At 36.7% G+C, this 20,832-nt stretch overlaps 1 protein-coding gene across 1 annotated transcript in view; it reads right to left on the bottom strand.

The window, feature by feature from the left end:
* Positions 1 to 15,136, bottom strand: part of LOC139958974 (uncharacterized) — a 68,400-nt gene extending 53,264 nt beyond the window's left edge. The window contains exon 1 of the mRNA XM_071956439.1: positions 14,779 to 15,136. The gene's annotated coding sequence lies outside the window, so the exon portion shown is untranslated. The remainder of the gene's footprint in view (positions 1 to 14,778) is intronic.
* Positions 15,137 to 20,832: the final 5,696 nt, after the last annotated feature.

The raw sequence follows: 20,832 nt of genomic DNA, 5'->3' as shown, positions 1-20,832 counted from the left end.
TAACACTTTCGATACACGTATCAACATAAATACTGTGTGTACCCGTTAACGGAAACCACATAGTATCAAATGAGCCAACGTATATATTATTGCATTTCAGACTCAGTCGTGATTAAGTAATCAATAATATTTAACTAATGATTGAGGGATTAAAACATAATAGCATAATAGAAGCATTACTAGCACTATTTACAAGGTCTATAACATACCCAGACCTAAAACCCTGCCCAATGTCATTCCCTTAAGATGTTTTAGATGTAATCTTTACAACGTTGCGGCAGCAAGATAGGTTAAACCTTGTTTCTTTATTGCAACATATATGTTCTATTTGAACAAAAAACATATTTTACCAAGAATAAACACCTCCCAATTGGTAAAAGTATTTACTATCTTTTATTACCCATCAATATACGTTGTCCATTTTTCCAGTACGAAAGAAAAAATAAAACATATCGCAAACATTTGAAAACAAATTTGTATTTCAAACTTCAACATCTTAATATCGCCTTGACAAGTCAGTACATTCTGATGAAGTCCTTTTGCCATTCTTATGTTTCTCTCAGGTGTCATTTAACACCTATTTGGTTCTTATTTTACACTGCTTTTTATTCTGTAACGTAATCTGATTTAAGGATAAAAAAAAACTAAACGATTTTGCGGTTTTTTGCCAGTCGATTTATCTCGTTCTAGCTGTAGTGTCTTGATACTTTGTGGAGCTTAATTCATAGGTCATCGTATTCAAATGGAAACGATTGAAGCCCGGGGTTTGAATTTAAAGCAAAAATATAACCTACCCACTTGGGAAGCTGATAACCTGGTTATTTTGTCTCCTCGGTTAATCTCTCAATTTGTATGTGAAAAAAAACCTGTCAGTTAATGTTTACCATATAAACTATAGGAGAATAAAAAGAGAACACGGACATTAAGTGCCACGATTTGACAAAGTCCTTCATGCTCTGAAGAACACATGATCTTTATGTGTCAGTGGAACGAGAATTTAGACCCTCAGCAAACTGGACAGAAAGAGCAAACGTTATTGTGTTTTTTTATTCTTCTTCGTTTTAATGTTATTTCGTTTAATGGTGATATCATTAATATCAAATAGACATACTTTATTTACCTTCCTTTTATATATCTATTTTGGGGGGGGGGGGGGTCTAACAGACACGAACATGAGAAAGAATAAAAATTTGATGCCAATTTCATCTCAATTCGCATGTTGAATTCACTAAAAATTATGTTGCCAGATGCCATTTTAAAGAATTTCACCCCCCAAAAAACCTTTTTGCCCTACTCGATAGCACACATGTGATATAAGGATGTAGTTTCAGCTCCCTGTATATATATTTGCGTGTAGTATGGAGAAGAATCAGAATAAATTTCTACCATCGAAATGTCCCTTTAATTAAAGCAACTATTGCTATTTCAGGCACTCGTTCTTTATGTTTTCTTAAGTGATAACATAGATACAGTATTTATATATATATATATATATATATATAACATCTAAAGTGGATTGTCAACTGTTTATAATTTGTGAAAAAAGAGGTAGAAAAATCTGAAGACTCACTTAAAAGCTTCAAACCTCCCTCTTAATTGCTGGTCAACAGCCGCTTGCTTTTAGCCGCAAATTGCTTCTTCATTTTACACCGTATTTTCGTCGTTTTGAAATAGTCTTTTATTATCGCGAAAATAATAAAACCGCAAAGCTTTCTAAGATGACCTCAGAGGGGCTTCTGATTTGGCACTTTAGCTTTACCTAAATGAATAAATAGGCGAGGTATATAACCTTTTGATGACTTCGTGCTACTCAAGATTTTTTTTTTTTTTTTTTTTTTTTTTTGTGCGTGGTTTTCTCAATTATGTTTTGAAGGGTTTTATTTAGTCCTCGTGTATAGCCCCCCGCGTCCACTGCTTTATGTAAAGATCGTGTTTCAACTCGTGACGAACGCAAAATGATTCCAAAGGAATTGTACTAGAAAAACATAATAGAAATTCATAATACATATAGTAAGTGATGGAACGAGGAGGGGAGGGGATTATTGTGGGGATTAGGGTGGAGATGTGGAGTGGGATGTTTGGGATAAAGTTCCTCTGGTCAGATTCGCTGACAAAGTGGTTCGTATATGTCTTCAAATTTCCACAATGAAATACAATGACTTAGAGGTATTGCAATGGGTTTACTTGATTATTGCAGACCACTGGAGGAGTACGAGCGGGGAGACATTTATACTGAGGTAGATCTTGAACAGGGGTGTGTCCACAAGCGTAAATTGCTACCGGCTCAGTAGTCTGGGAGATAATTTACCTTTACAATTCCGAATGTGAGACACTCCCTGTTAGCAAGTATTGTTATGGGCCTGCTTTACCTCTTGCATATTCACAATGATGCTACATTTACTAATGACGTCATCTCCACGTCATCGCCTTCCTAACTCCCCACGCAAGCACCACGTCCTGATACCAGTCAGATGTTTATGCACCGTTGTTGGGGAACCATCTATGGCAAGCCATGTGGGACAAACACTGCATAATATATCCGCGTATTAATTGGAATTTATACGCGTATTAATTGGAATATATACGCGTATATATTATTAGCCAATCATATGGCTTAAATATACCCGCGTATTAATTCGAATATATACACGTATTAATTCGAATATATACACGTATTAAATAAAATACATATGGGGATTAAATCCAATATATGCACGGATTAATTAGAATATACACGAAAAAACATTTCCGCTCTTGCTGTGTACATATACCAACGATAAATGTTTTGGCGGGCTCGCGAGATCGCTTCAAAAAGCGAAACTTTACACATGTAGGCTACAACACATGTATATTCGAATTAATACGCGTATATATTCGAATTAATACGCGGATATATTATGCAGTGTTTGTCCCACATGGCTTGCCATAACCATCGACTCTCACCCGTTCAAGTAACGCGGTTCATTATTGTGTTACCTCTAACATTGCGTTACATGTTATAAAAGTATCTTTACTATTTTCTGTGTATCCGCTCAAGTTTCGACAGAAGGATCTTCAAGTGACTCATTCTTTCAGTCTTTTATACGATGGGGGTCAATACGAGTACAGACAACGATGGCAGATTACGAGTACGTTAGTACACGTGTACTCACTACAAGTACAAATAGGGACACATGTATTTGAAAAGATTCAAGGACGTATCGCTTCTCTGCAGTGATGTACACATGACGATTTCTAAGGCGGTGAGACCAAATTCTAATCAGCCCCCCCCCCTCCGCGATAGATTTAGTGAGGGGTATGAGCCTTTATATCTCTACGAAAGGGTCAGAGGCGAATCAATTTATTACGGAAGGAGGGGTGTGGCCCTAAGATCGCTGAAGCCTACTCCCATGTAGGGGGTCTTGGGTCCTCCCTCATAAAAAAAAAATGTTTGGACGTCAAAAGTTGCATTCTGAGGCATATAGAGTAAAATGAAGTTCTATAATTAGGTCGAAACGAAAAAGGGGGGAGGGGGGGGTGAAATCCGAAAGATAGTTCTTATTCTTCTCCCACTCAATTTTAAAAGTTCCCCGATCTAACCATTCCCCACATACCCCTCTCCAGATTGACTGTACGGAGGTGGGGGCAGGATCCCACTGGCACCCCTTTGCGCATGCCATGCTCTGCATATCTGTTTGTAGCAATTACAGAATTGCATACACATTGGTAACACAGGGCCGGGGAGAGATCGAGGGGTTTATCGTTAGTGGGAGGGGGAGGGGTCACGTGTGAAGTCTGTTTCCTTGTTTTTTGACATATATAAGAAAACTGAAACTACTTTTTTTAGCTTGCCAAAACAATTTCGTAATTGTAATGTTTGTAAACTGAATACACCCTTATAAATGAATAGTACTACATACATATAGATTAGTACACGTCGAATTATAAATACGCACACGCACGCAAACATTTTTTACACCTCGTGACATAAATTGGACCGTCTAATGAATAGTCCTAGCTTGGCTGATCTGTTCAATAAGCTAACTTGCAATAAACAATGACATTGGCAAGGCCACTGATTACTGTTGTCACAACGTTGTACTTGATAGTACATGATGGCATGAAATATAAACATTTGTTACTGTATATTTACATTACACATTGTCATATTAATCAATTCGATTCACTCACATAAATCACAGTGATGTATTGTGTGCGTTTGTATATGATTGTGTATATATGTAGTATGTATATGTAGACCAAATGTGTTCTCAACAGGTTTAACTTTGAAGTAAGATAGTAATTCCATGTGTGTATAGTCGCTATTCGATGTATATATATATATATATATATATATATATATATATATATATATATATATATATATATATATATATATATATATATATATATATATATATATATATATATATATATATATATATATATATATATATATATATATATATATATATGTCAATGTTACGATGTATTCTTTGTCACTAAACATAGCCTTACGAACCGACGAAGTCTATCAAAATTATGTCGGTATGCTTCTGGAAATGTGCACTGGATTTTTCTTTCATTTAGAAGAATTATATCATGTGAGGTTCTGTGGATAAATAGTGCCTCAAGAAATGAACGTGTTTCTTCGGAACCACACTTCTGTATGGGGAGATGGGGACTATATTAACGTACACAAGCGAAATACTCCGTACATACGTACAGCTCTCAATACAATCAAGAGAAGCGAGTTCAGAGTCCCTTAATAAGATCTGCATATATAATAAACGTATTACATTCACTGCAATGAAATGCATAATCTTCATAGACATATTTATACATATACACGAGACGTGATATATTGCATTAAATGAAGTAATATTAATTCCACGTGGTTTAATAAATCGATTGACCTTACCTAGCGTACATCAGAGTGAAACGTATAGCATTGTTATTGTGAGAAAACACATTCATGTAAACCATGTGTGAACGTATAATATATATATATATATATATATATATATATATACATATATATATATATATTTATATATATACATATACATATACATACATACATATAAATATACATACATACATATAAATATACATACATACATATAAATATACATACATACATATAAATATACATACATACATATAAATATACATACATACATATAAATATTCATACATTAATGGCAATTGGTTGTAAACACATCAGATCTCTTCAAATGATGTGTAAACATAACATCACTTGAACATAATGACACGGAGTTGCAACTCAACGCAAATTACACCCATACAGTTTTTTTTTTAGTGTTTGTATTATTATTATTTGTTTATGTAGTACTCCATACGATGACAGTATTGACTGATTATAGCTTGATATAAGCAGGATATTAAAAAAGAAACAAAGGTTCATTTTGAGGGGGGTAGGGAAAATTTTGCCATGCCAGTTTTTATGTTTGTTTTGGGGTTTATTTGATGCAGACAGTGATGGAATGTTGTAAGACATGACATTAATCACATACATGTCACAGTATTCAATTATTTTCATTCACAGTTTTCAGAGCACATTACTCTACATATAACATAAGCATATTCTATGTTCACACATTAGGAATACATAAAGAGCATATCAAATGAAAAATCGCCCTCATTATTCAGACATCACGATTTTTTTATTTTAGTCATTTACATATTTTCTCGCATATCATGAATATAGATTTATTCATATCTGTCTTCATTATAGAATTGACATACAAAAGTCATGAACCTGTTTATTTATAACTTTGGTAGCAATACACGGTACCAATTCAAGCTTCTGTTTTATATGATCTATTTTTATTTGATCTTTATATTTTAATGATATTTTATGGTAAAATCCCATAATATGTATAACATGTATACAGTTTGACATTTTACAATATGCTCTTCACAAGTGATCAAAACGCACAGCAGAAAACATGGGGAAACATGAAAGCAAAACAGTTGCTTTTAGAGTTTTTAGACCTGTAAGTTTATTTTTCTGCTCTGTCAGTCTGTTGTTATTAGCAGTGGTCTCCACAAGGGTACGGGTCTACATCCCCCTTTCACCCTCACACAAATAATGAAGAGTATTTATTACCACAGAATTGCGTTTAGAACTAATTCAAGACCCAATTTATAGTCTAAATATGCCTATTTCAGATGTCTAATCTAGTGTCAGTTTGTTCTGGGGGGGGGGGGGAACCCCAGATCCCATACGTGGAAGTTTGCCTTCAACGGCCCAAGGGCAACACATCCGCCTCGATGAAATCCTTCACCTCTGTCCCTTCCATAAAAGTTCAGCCCCTACCTAAATCAGTCGTAGAAAATGTGGGATTTTGTGCACCCATATCCCACAGCTTTGAAATCCCGTGTACGCCACTTGTTATAAGATATGAAAACACCTTTTGCGACACCATTAATAGCAATCGACCTGCTTTTTTCAGATTTCAGTTATTTCTTGCAGCACATAATTAGTGTGAAGCCATAATATAAGCATATTGGGGGAAGGTGAATAACTTGTTCCAAATAGTTCTCGTCGCGTTATTACCCAATCACAGTTGAGCTCATTTAGGAATTTGCTCTGGAAGACCACCCTAAGTTCAGATGTGAAAACCGTGAATTGCTCCTGGAATGAAAACCACATTCACATCGTACTTTATTAGTAGCTATAGGGCTGGAACATATGGACGACCTCCCCATATGTTAGGTTGCCTTGCCAAGTTGTTTCTATATATAACGATGCCATGCACATTTATCCACAAATCCTTTGCATTGTGATTTGTTTGAAACGGGTGAACAAGTTGATGAAGCTTGGGCGCATCATTGATCAATTTAAGACACATATGTATATCTAGAAAGCGAAGGAAAAGCTTTGATCCGTAATAATATTCCGTACCATGCACAGCCTAGAGCAGCTGGCCAAATAAAAAGAGACATGACTGTTAGGCAGAGAGAACAACGCATGAGGGAAACTGTTATGATTTTTGAGGTAAGGTATGCATGGTTCGGATAATTGTTATTTGAAACCCTTAGTACTATGATGTATCGAATCTGTAGTACAATTAGAGCAACACAAAGCCTTATTAAAGATCATCGGTACTTTAATTAATTTGCCCAAAATTTTCGGAAGATAAGATCATATCAACGCAGAGACCTATGATGGTCTTTCTTATTGGATGAAGGTGGTATAGGGGGGAACAGTTATTTTCTGGGTGCAGGGGGGCTTCGTAATTAGAATTGCCCTTTTTTGTATGATGAAAAAGTCACCCTTCCTTCTTCCATATTAAGTTGGAGAAAGGGCCCTCTAGCCTTTGAAACATATTTAGAAAAACGTAATGAAAAAGTACAGCTTTCTGTTGTTAATGTTAAAAAAGATTGAACTTAAAATGTATAACGGTTTGTTGAAAACATCCAAATACTGGAATTCGTGACACATAATACACTGATGTTTTCAATTAGTCGGAAGATTTTGATGTGTTTTGTGGTTTTCTTTTCTCAAATCAAAGCCATATGTCCCACTCACCACATCGACGTTTCTTGCCCCCCCCCCGCCCCGTACCTCAGGATCCCGACTGAACCCTCTTCATCCCCTTCGTGTGGTTCATTATGTAGAGGAGATGTTATGATGCCATCACAGCTTGCTGCAATGTAACAATGGTTTAATATATATTTTCCCAGTATTCGCCTCTTTGTTCCTTCTTTTTGCTAATAACGAATGCCTTATGTACTACTTTTCCTTCATTCTCATCATCCATTATTTGAAAGGAGATGGGAAGGTGTTGATCCGCGATAAAATTAAAAAATATATATGAATACCTCAAATTATTCTATACGATTACTGATTGTGAATGAAATAAATATCTTCGGAATATATGTCAGAATTCTGAACATCATGGCCATGAGATATTGTGAAAACAGACGCTAGTCTGCCGTCAGGGGGCAATTTAATGAATGTTATGATCTCATGTCCCATCGCCTCATCGTCCTACCGTCCCTGCACGGTCCCATCACGCCCCACCATCCCACTGATACTGCCCCACCTTCCCAATCAACCCTAACACATCCTATGGTACATATAACCGTGATTCTCAGCATTTATCACACCGACTGAGATGCCTTTTGGTCTACGGCAATTTATGTTATACATCATATCTCATAGTATAGTCATTTAACTCCTTGCGAAAACATCACACACACGTTATTTAATTTCATTATGATGACATATTTTTTTCCTGTCAGGATATCTCAACTCCAAGTTGATTAAAACATGCAGGCTAATTAACTGTAGCAACTAAAAAATTGATAAATCCTAAGTACAAAGCACCCCTCACAAACAACATCTGTTAAGGTGATGATCGAAGTTGACATCATCCTATAATATGCGCGCATGTGCAGTAATCTACCAATCACTTTGTGTCACACGACATGCCACTTTTGGAATCATTCTCTGTGTAAAAACATCGTGCAAATCACCTTTAATGAGTACTGTTTAAAGAACCATGAAATATAATTTCCCTTGCACTTTGTTGAAGTATCACCCTCTGTAAAAGCTATAATCGAATGTTGAGTTATCGAACATGGCAGTCGCTTAACATTTCAACCATTTTACGCTGTCAATTTAAAGTAGGATAAATATCAAGCAGATTGAAGGAACGCTAACTTTCTGTATGAGACCTAAATCAGAATCAGATACTGTACATATATATAATTAATTGAAGTTTCCAATATACTCACCTTTAAGACATGCTTAAACTCTAGAATGATCCTATCAGGCTTCAAACTATAACAAATTTAGTAAGTGCATGAAAACTCAACATTAGTTCATGCCTACAGATCGCATGTAATAACCATGATTCCTATAGAGTTTACTGTGTAAATAAAACAGAAACAAAGTCTTTTACGTGTTCGATCACTCTTTAGATTTTCATATTTAATATATATATATATATATAACAATGCTTTACATGAAATAAAAACGATCCTCTCTGTAAACGGACAATGACGACCCGTTTTACCGATCCAGCTGGGGTCATTTGATCCTATAAATGCGGACTCAAATTCGAACCCATGGTTCACGATACTGAACCAGCCGTGGGGAGGGGTGGGAGCCATAGTGGAGAAAATTCACTTCACAAATGCAGGCATCTACCTTTGATGAAGCATCAGCGAATACCTCCTCGGAATATGTTGTGCATTGTACTATAAATATGATACTAACTATATTGTATCGTATTGCATTCATGAACAGCCATTCTGTACCTATAAATATATATCATGCATGGGCTCGGGCCCCAAGTTCAATCTCCCCTCCCCTGCCCCTCCCTACGCACACAGACATATATATTTAACCAGGCAAAAAATGACATAATTAGTAAAAGTCAACACATGAGAAAGTTTGGGATAACTAAATCCATTTGCTTCATTCCATGTAGGATCATAAGATCACAGTTAATCTTTATGCCGCGAAATCCACGAATTGCTTCTTTCCATCACGGACATACGGTAATGCCAAACCTTTAAGTGAAAATAAGCTTATACTTTGTCACTATTGCTCCCGGTGCTTGATTACGCTTGAGCAAGAAGAAAAGGCTACAACAACATCGTATCATGGGAAAACTCTTCATTAAAGTTTGTTCATTAAGGACACAGTGTATCTTCATTAGGGAACTATAGGGCATGAAAACCTATATCAGTGCGCAACAAGTGTCTTTTCACAAAGCAGAGGCAGTTTGAACACTCAAGGGTATTTTGACGTTTGGTTCGAACACGTGATATCATGTAATATCGACTGATGATACGAGCGGCAGTAAATAATATCGGTTGCTGCATTAATCATTACGGTACATCATTCATGATACACGTGAAACTTCATGTTGGTACAAAATAGACCCAGGCATGGTTATGTCAGCTCAAGGCTGATTTGTAAGCTCGTTATACTCTCATGTCGTTTACCTCCATTTCATTAACAAATTCTGTTCAAAGTATCTCTTTCGAGATCCGGCTTTAGAATCACAAATGACTTCGAGTTGTTAGAATCATGTTTCATCTCTAGAGTAAGGCAAATATGTCACCAAAAACAGAACTAGTATTGTTTGATACAGGTGAGGTGACAAACGCTAGTGGAATTACGACCTTCCTTACTGGTTTCGAACCTCTGGACATATAATCAGCGTCCATAGCCTAGTTGGTAAGGATGTCCGCGTACAAATATATATATATATATATTTATATATATATGTATATATATATATGTATGTATATATATATATATATGTATATTTATATATATATATATGTATATTTATATATATATATAGGCTATATATATATAGGCTATATATATAGGCTAATATGTATATATATATATATATATATATATAAATAAATAAAAATATTTAAAAATATTAATTTGCACCATAGATTGTAAAATGTCTTCAAAGCTTGCTCTTCTGTAGTTGCCGTATCTATATATATATCCTGCCTTTTTTTTTAAATTAATCTGTGCAACGTTAGCTTTTTCAAATGTTACGCTTGTTTCATATAGTTCTGTAAGTATCCGTAAAACGTGTGAGGCTCGATATGCAATAAATATGTAGCTTCTAAGGGACATGCTCAAAGGCGTGTTGTATTGTTTATCTCTTGTCAATATCGAATTCGATGTACCTTTTAAATAAAGGATAAAACCAGGATGGATCCTCTGAGATATTTAATTTCATAATAACGCGTATCTGGTCCTTGATATACCTGAAGGGGCACCAAATTCATTAAGTGTCATGGTTGTCATGGTTACAGATGTTTCCTAAACTTTTACCACTTAACTGTACGAACATCCAAATTGGCGACTCTGTTATATATATTCTTGCATCTGATAGCTAGTTGTTTACATTCGTTTCTATTCAAATGTACAATGAGGTCGGTTCTAACACTTCAGCGCGGCTACCTAAAGTGTGCCGAAATGACATAGATATTTGTTAAGGCCATTAGCAAACAAATATTCCCAAAATGTTTCAACGGAGTTATTTGCTACCCTCGGAGATAAATATGAGATATATGACTGACGGCATCATATCATTTTCAATGCATATTCAATGATTCGTATTTCAAGAGAAAGGGATTCTTAAATCGAGAACAGACATTTTCAAGTCTTAACTTTAAAAAAAAAAGCATATAGGTTACTGACCGAAGACAACTATCATGCATAAGCAATGAATCATATGTGAATAATGAATAATTCATAAGTCTGGCGCTAAGAAATTCAAAATTCAAAATGCATATATGTATCCGTTTATAGCGTACATTGTATATATTATTAAGTCACTTTGTCTATAAACAAAACAGAACTAATCCCGTAAACGCAAAATGATTATTTGATGCATTTTCGGCCATCATAAGATTTATCATTCAGCTTTTATGTCAATTAGACCAACAGGACTAATAAAGTTTGTTTTATAATCAATGTTTATTTGATTCCCATGTCGTCCATGCAAAGAAACCGTTCTGTTTACTATAGATTTCTATGGCATAAGACTTATCGCCTTCACTTAACATTTCATGAAACTGATCAGTAAAATAAACGATATTTTGCCCGTAAATTAGAGCAATTAGTTTGAACATCATTCGACAACAGTTTGACCGCATGAGTTGCCTTTAACGATGAATTTATCATTTCAAAAGTTCATAACATTGATTGCAGCGTCACCGACGTCAGTGTACACTAAGGGGGAAGGGGTGGGGTTGGGGCTTTGGCGGCCGTGGAGACATGACCTACAATAATTTTCGAATCAGTGACTTTTACAAGGGCCATGTAGCAATCAGTAAAAAACCACTACCTATTAGTCTGAATCAAGTCTCTCCCCTCTCCCCCTCTCCCCCTCCCCTCCTTCCCTCCTTCCCTCATTCCCTCCTCCCTCCTCCCCTCCTCTCCTTCATCTCCCCAATTTCAAACTTTGTCGGGATCACTGTATTGATGAAATATTACAGGAAGCTTTAAGCCAAGTTTGTTAGCTACTAAAGGAATTTTCAACTTATCCTACGATTTTTGTTGTTTTTTGTGAAATTTGTGTATACACATATTCGAGGGGAATTATCAGTCAATTAAAGCAAAATATCTTTGTTCTTTTAAAATCATTTCCAAAGGCATTTCGCTTTCCCCGGACAGGTCTGACGAGAGGGGGATCGGTGGGGGAGAGTAGTGGAGTGGGACAAAGACTACATGGACCTGTGTAATTTAGGGGCCCTAGGTGAAATGGGATGCCTCTAGCTTCTTATAATATATTATCTGTGTTTGAATATGTATTCAGCAAGGAATTGCGAGAAATCGTTTTGCCTTAAAAATACAAATGTAAGTTTTCGAAGGGGCCCGGGGGCATAATTATCCTCAGTGCCCAATTTGATCCTCAAAGCCCCCGTCTGAAGATGATGTCAGCATTGGATCAATGAATCTTAGCAATGTGCTACTTTAGAAGAACGAAGGATTCCCATCCTGCAGGATTAATTCGTCATTATTGCTAACTTATTTACTATTTTAAGGACAAGTCAAATACGGAATAACTACGATGGTCTTGCAGGGAGACATAGGTAGTATAGGCTTTCTGTTAAACATGTCAACACGTCAAAAATACATTATTTATCAAGTAGACATGAGCTATGTTTATAGATACCTACGGTGGCGAAGATGATTCAAATTGTCGCGATGCTCCGTTGCACTAAACTTGACAATATATGTCAAAAATGTTAATTTGGTCGAGTTATTACGCGCAACGCATGCAACTCGTCAATTTGACAATTTCCGTCAATATGTAACGTTAAGAGTAAGTCTTGCAACTCGACAAATATATAACAACTTGTTGCGCGGGTCGTGTTATAACAACATGGTGTGAATCTACAACTGATGCATATGTCCCTTCACCAACCAACTTATAGAAAACTGGCTGGGAGATTATAAACAATTTCAAAAGGGCAAAACAAATTTCGGCGAGGAAGGTTTGGACAATACCACAATGTGGTCAGTATTACAATATCTTTGCTCTTATTCGTCTTGGGTACACTTTGTCACAGTTTCGTCTTTACACACCAAGGTATTCGGGCAACAATGAAAAACCTTTTTCTTGGGTGGGGGGATGGGGGGATGGGGGGAGGAGAGAGGGATTTTATTTTATTTTTGTTTTTACAATAATGGTGGGGGCAGAAGAAAAATATTATTTAATTCAAAAGTAGAGTATAGATTTGTTCATTCCCATTGCGTGACTTTTAATTTTTTAATAAATTTATAGACAAAATAAAAAGTTATTGAGATGGTAAACATATCTTTGGGGGGGGGGTTGGGGGTTGGGGGTTGGGGAGGGGAGAGGAGAGGGCTTTCATTTTAGTTGTTTTTTACAACAATGGCGAGGGCAGAAGAAAAAAGTATTCAATTCAAAAGTAAAGTATATAGATTGTTCATTCCCATTGCGTGACTTTTAAATTTTTAATAAATTTATAGAAAAATTATAAAGTTATTGAGATGGTTAACATATCTTTACTTCGAAATGCAACATATGTTGTGCTTAGGTACCGGTAGTGTGTGTGTGCTTGCGCAGGGGAGGGGGGGGGGCTTACGTTGTAATGACAATATAAGTTTTAGCCAGTTATATGGCAGTTTTACTTGCCCATTACCCAAAACGACCACTAATTATCACTTTACCACATTTGGGAACATATGCTAAGTTTTTAAATTGGATACAAAGAGGTTTTGATATGGAATGCGAAAGAACATCAAGTTTTGTGTTACTCATTGAATAAATTGGGGTTTATATATGTCACTTTATATACACCTATTAATAGAGTTAAATTTACCAGTAACTATCATCGTGTTTATGATATTTGTTTTGATCTTAAAAGCTAAAAACATGTCACTGCTTTAAAGCAAGTAGAAAACAATGGGATCAGCCTCCCACCTCTATTGTAACCTATAGTAACGTATTTTAAAGAATTTTTCTTGTTCGAATGTCTTGAATGATTTCAAGTTCTTGTGCTCTGTTTGAGCGCTCACTACATCTCTCGTCTTTATTTGCCCTCAAAAAACGAACCCTCGAAAAATTTTGAGAGTCTCCTAAAAAAGGGCCCACATCAATTATACTCAAAAGTGACGGAGAGAAATTCTGCTTGAAAAACGTGCTCTTGATTTCGGCAATCCAATACCCGAATAAAGGTTGGAAAACGTTATTACCCGTTTAAGTGATTTATCACGACTAAAGCATGTTGACAAGCAATTGATTACGTTTTTACCCAGTATGTATATAGTTACGATATATATATATATATATATATATATATATATATATATATATACGATTTCGGCATGTATCATAGTGGAGGCGTATATACATTGATTTCTTGGTGTGTAAGCTATATTATTGCATAATAAAGGTTGAAAAACGTTATTACCCGTTTAAGTGATTTATCACGACTAAAGCATGTTGACAAGCAGTTGATTATACGTTTTACCCAGTATGTATATAGTTACGATATATATATATATATATATATATATATATATATTTATATATACGATTTCGGCATGTATAACAGTGGAGGCGTATATGCATTGATTTCTTGGTGTGTAAGCTATATTATTGCACAATATAGTAATGATAATAACCATCATAAGAATAATAATAAGCAACATGGGCTACTATAACACGTACTTTCAGTTAAAAATTAAATTTAACCTAGCAAACGAGTGTCATTTTGATGATGAGGTGTTGTAAACAGATTCGTACTTACGGATTTGTGTCGTTTCCCAGCAGTTTTTGCCGGGTAATAATATACTCCAAGGCCGATCGACGCTGAGATGATATTCCGTGTGGATAATTGATCACAACTGTTAAATATGACAGACAGCGCGAATCTTACTAGAGATGCAATCTTGGAAAGCGGAACGTGCAAGGATCCGTGAAAAATAAGCCCCTACAAATAACACCGTACACCCCCGCGACTTGTTTTAAACTGCTTGATAACCAACTCATCTTGAAGCGAAGGTATTTCTATATGCATCCTTAGGAAAATCACTTCCTCTTTGACTGTGGCACAAAGGATACGACTGTCATGAGGTGAAATAAACGCTCTCTGTTATATCATAGCCGAACAAAATACTAAACAGATAAGTGGTCGCTGGCTCACTCACTCTGCGATAAAAACGCGTAATTAAGAAATCTACGGTAGACGGCAGGAGACACTGTTACTCTCTATAATAACATCATAAACAGATCAAATTGGTCGATGGTTCATCTTGCATTAAATCGCGTGATCACAGGTTTGAAGAAAAAAATAGAAACAAACAAAGAATTTGTTTCTTGGGTAAATTCCCTTACACGTATGGAACATTTCCACAATAAATGGGTCGGGGTAAGGTGGGGGGGGGGGGTTGAATGCAACATATGATACCTACCACTAAGAGCGTAGTTTGATAAGAAACAGCAGAATTCAAATTACGTGAAGTGTTTATAGGATAGTACATATACAATATACGTCACTTCAATGCGCGGCAAGTTATGTAATTGAACAGGGGTACTCAATGCATATACCGTTACAAGCAGCTGAGTAATTGAAACGTATATTAGAGATCTTGCTCTATATGGCTATATACTTAACCTTGTTACTAAATGTCAGGGGACAATGTGCATTGAATCATTTAGTTACAGTTGCCATTTCATATACGATTTTGTTTCTATAGGTATATCTATTGTTTTTGTATAAGGTAACTAGCCTCTCCTACCGTTTATCTTGACACGTATATATATAATTATAAGGTTGAAGGACAAACCTAGCGTGACTTTTGGCTAAGATTATGTTTAGCATTGTTTCACTTGTAGGGGGAAACGTGATACGTCTTAAACAAAAGTACATTGCGTGACTATATGTAGTGTGATGGAAAAGGTTAAGTTGTAGTTGAGAAAGAAGGTATTTAAGTGAGTGGTAAATATAGTAGCAAAATGATACCAACATTACCCCCCCCCCCAACTCCCCAACTCCCTCAGTGATATTAGTACTACCTCTCTGGCCTCCTTTGCTGAAAAAAATGTAGTTCACTTTCAATGATAAATTTATAGTGTTATTGGGAATGACTTTGCCAGAGTACATCGTAAAAACGCTATACAATCCATCTCTCTGTTGCCGGGTTTCTTGTACTTAAGAGGCAAATGATGTATAACTATGATCATGACGGATTAGAGCGGGGTACAGACACAAGGCATTCACCAAAATAAATTGAAAATAATTCCTAAACGTCGGTTCATGACATGCCCCGAGGTTTGTATTATACATACATTCGTAACTGCATATGCATATGCCTTCACACTTCGAAGATATTCATTGAACTAAGTGACTACGGCAATTACAAGAAGAAAAAAAACAAAGGTTTGCGATACTATGCTCTCTTAGATTCAGAAATGTATTATCTCTTTTAATCTTTCACTAATGCGTTATGAATGCACGGTGTTATATGATGTGGTCAGCAGACATGATTTATACTCTGTGTAAATTATATAGCACGCTACAACATCAAAGATAACGCTACAGGCAAGATCAGACTCTTAATTCATCTTAAGATTAAACGTCCTATTATCATGAGTTAAATATCGGTTGACTCTAGTTATCAGTTCTTCATGCGCGGTCTTGTGGAACGTTATCATCGTTATGCTCGACAAGTAAGCCAACTTTAATATCTCACAGAGGTATGCGTTCCAGATGTTCAAACTGTTTCTGGAAAAGGTCTGGAACTGTCATACGACGATATCAAACGTTATTCTATTTATTGCAGATTATTTTGTCTAGATTATGTAATGACCGTTGGTAGCGGTATGGTGTGGAATGGGGTGGATGAGTGGGTAGGGGGTGGGGTGGGTCGGGGGATTAATATGGCCTTATTCCTATAGTGTGAACTTGTTTCTTCTGAGTTTCTTTTTTCTCTTCACCACGTGTCATGTTTTTAATTCTTTTATTAAATTTTTCTTGGCTTCTATAATAATACTTTCTTCAATTTACGGGGTAATGGAAGGGAATGTTGAGTGCAGGGAGGCGAGTCGCGGGGCGCATTTTTCGTTCCGAATTGGAAAGCGAACTACTTGGCAATCGAAAACTCTACTAAGATTTGAGAGAACGCCATCACATCTAACCTGGTCAAAGTCTAGTTTAAACTCCATATCATTTCCCCGCTGACCTACCCACTTTATCGCCCAAACTGACGTGGTCTCTAACTTGAACCCTAAGGAAGTTTTCTCTCTCTGAAAGTCACCTCTTATACTGGATGGATGAAATGCTGGACATTCATGGCACCTTTAACTATCCGTACAGTGGCCATGTAGATTTTATGCAACAAGAGAGCGAATTTCGACACCGTGAATCCAACCAAACCTTATATAAGTTACTCATCAGTAAACTTCCTACGCTGCTCTTTGGATGGTCAGTACATCACCATCACCAGATTCCACGAAACTTCAGCAGCCGGAATGATATCGATATTATATATTATGAAATACGTTACCTTAAATGTGACATATCGTTTCTAGTATGACGTCATACTTTTGCACTACGGTTCAAGGTGTTGTATACGCAGGCGCAAAGCGTATATATTTTGTTTCGTAGGAAACCATACAGTTAAAGCTTGAACGCGTTTAGTATCTTAAATACATTATAACCAATTATGTATATTCATTTACACTCAGAAAATTGGCTGCCTAGTAAACAGTGGCGTCGCCAAGGGGGGGGGGGCAGGGGCCTAGTGCCCCCCGAGTGCCCCCCATCTGAGATTTGGGTTGGTAAAAAAATATATATATATTTTGTAGTGTTTGCACGGGTTATCCGGGTACCCGCCCGACGCAATACTACCCGGTTCCTAATTTATTACCCGAATCCTACGCAAAGTGTGATTTAAAAAAAAATGCAAACCGATGGTTAGGCAGATTTCTCATTGACTTAGTGTGGTGTTAGGCTACCATGTGGTTGAAGATAACAATAACGAAAGTATTCCATGGATATCTTATAACTGCGTCACAATTTCAGCTAATAAACAAATGGCTATGCTAGATTATCCCATTGACTTAGTGTGGTGTTAGGCAACCCTGGGTCGAACGTAACACAATAATAAATGTGTTCCATGGATATTTTATAACTGCGTCACAATTTCAGCGAATAAACAGATGGTTAGGCTTTGCTAGATTTCTCATGCATTGACTTAGTGTGGTGTTAGGCTACCATGTGGAAGAAATTATTATTTATTCATTCGTTTATTTCATAGAAGGAAAGGCTGACAAGGAATTTTACGACATGTTTATGGATTATAGACGGGATAACTAAAAAATAATAATCCCAAGTGGCTTTTTACTAATTGTGTATTCCAAATGCGATCCAATTGCGCGAATCGCGTAATCTCGCGGCTAATGCGAACCCTGGGCCTGCATAATAGATAGTAGTAGTAACAACTGAGCTAAAGTAAAGGGATATTTTATGGTCTGATCCAAAAGACATGGAGAGGAAGCATAAGCAGCGGCGGCAATGCGATGTTAACAACATTACTACTAATTAGTAGTAATGTTAATTATATTAAGTAATTAACAAGTTTATGACAGAAAAAAAAAGCATATAGATATCATTGAGGAAGGTTTCATACCTTAACTTACACATACGTTTTTGAACATAGAAACGTCAGTAGAGAACATAATTCATATATTATAGCATTTAATATGTAATTTCTTGAAAATCGTGATACACGGGGGTAAACAATTTTTCCCCGGGTACCCGGATACCCGACGGGTAACGGCTCTCGGGTACCCGGTTCCCGATTTTTGGACCCGTGTAAACACTAATATTTTGTTATATTCAACTCCCATCATCTGACCTGGTTTTTCATAAGGACAAAGAAGCACAGTAATTCGTATTTTCTTCAAATGAGCTGCGAAAAAATGAAAAAGTTTATCCTTGACCGTCGGGTATCGAAGTCGTAACCCGCGCCATCACAACACTAGTTGGTCATAAGAACCTACGCTAGTCTTTCCTACTATTAACAGTACACTCAATTCACCTAATAGGTGCAATTATGTTGCACCATGAGGAGCATGCATGCTATAAGTTCATGTTCCTCGGGCCCTCCCTTAAAAATACTTCAGGTTCTTGGCGACCACGTTGCGTTAGATAGTGTAAAACCGCCTTCACCCCCATTTCATTTCATCATACAAAACAAAAAAAGCAAAAAGGTTTACAAAACGCATTTGAAAAAAAAGCACTTTTGAAACATTGGCACTTAATCTCGCAACACGCGGAATTATCCAAACTGTTTCCAAAAGAACCGATTCTAGCCTACAAAAGGGCCCAAAATCTCAAAGATTTACTTGTTAACTCAAGGTTTCGTACTAACGAAGAATCAGTTAACTCTCAAGGTTTACACGAAGCTTTTTTAGATGCTCTTATGCACTCCCTTAAAAATACTTCAGGTTCTTGGCGACCACGTTGCGTTAGATAGTGTAAAACCGCCTACACCTATATATTAACCCTGTTGTGTAGGGGGTGCAGAGGTCATTTGAGGTCAGATGCTTGTAGGAACAAATGGCGAATGTTCACACCTGCATACTGAGCCATACTCGATGTGTGATCAAACTTTGGATTGCATGGTGAGATCCCTGATAGGAGCCAATAACGATGCTGGAACCTGTTACATCTTAATAGATAATGGGAGAAAACGAGAAGGACAAGAAAGGAGTTGGGGTCATGCACACATTAATTCTGCGCTTTGTTTAAATCATTACCTCAAAAATAGCAATTTTTTGAGATATCTTCAGATCGAATTTAGCATCAAATGTGGCACCATTTTGCATCTAGCCCATCCTCCGTATGCGAAAATTTTCCAAACGGGAGGGGGGCACCCCCTCCCCTTAGACCCCTCCCCCAGGACGGCGATCCGTATCCACCTAAGTGCCCCCATCAAATGCTGGTGCCCCCCTGTGCCCCCCCAGACTGAAAATATATATATATTTATATATATATATTTATATACGTATATAATACTTCAAACTTAACGAATTCCTCTTGTTTGTTATTTTACGTACGGCATTACATTTAATGAAAAAGTTTCTCTTTTAGACCTGAATGACGTTTACGAATTGATGAACTGACGGTTGGCGTAAACACTTGTTTAACTTTCTTTCGTTGTTTGAAAACTGATAGTTACAAGGGATTGAGAATGCTGTAGATAGCCTACGAGTATGGACTTAACGGCAAACACATGGATGTTCGAGATGCAGTTCGCTTGTCGTCTGATGTCATAGTTAAAATTCTTCCTTTAACGCAGGTCTGACATTGAGAATGATCTACGAATAAATAGAGGGCGGTAATCCCCCGAGGGTCTTGTTCTCTTCTACTGCACTTGATAGAAGTAGTTTTATACTTCCGTGGTACACTAACCGACGTCCCCCCCCCCAGCCCCCCCCCCCCGTTCTTCAACATCACCTCATTCTGTACATGGATTTTTTTTTTTTAGAATTCTCAAATGGTGGTGGGCCAATTAAGAAAAAAAGTTGCGTTGACCTACGTGATCATATTATAAAATATTCTGTCGTGGGCGATTAGTGTATTTTGCAGATATATTCGGCTCTGCTTGGTATCAATATATGGAATATGACGATATGAATACTAGAACAACTGTATTTGTATACAAATACATGTCATTGCAGTGCGCGGTGAAAGTTAGTTGTCGATATTCAATGGAGGGTTCTTTGAAATTATTTCGGTCACGAAGAAGCCAGTTCGGCGATTGGTCCCTCCAAGTAGACCAGAGCTAGGCTTTAT

The sequence above is a fragment of the Apostichopus japonicus genome, chromosome 18, assembly GCF_037975245.1.
Source record: "Apostichopus japonicus isolate 1M-3 chromosome 18, ASM3797524v1, whole genome shotgun sequence".
Classification (NCBI taxonomy): Eukaryota; Metazoa; Echinodermata; class Holothuroidea; order Aspidochirotida; family Stichopodidae; genus Apostichopus; species Apostichopus japonicus.
Note: the sequence above shows the minus strand (reverse complement) of the source record. Positions and strands in the feature narration are given on the sequence as shown.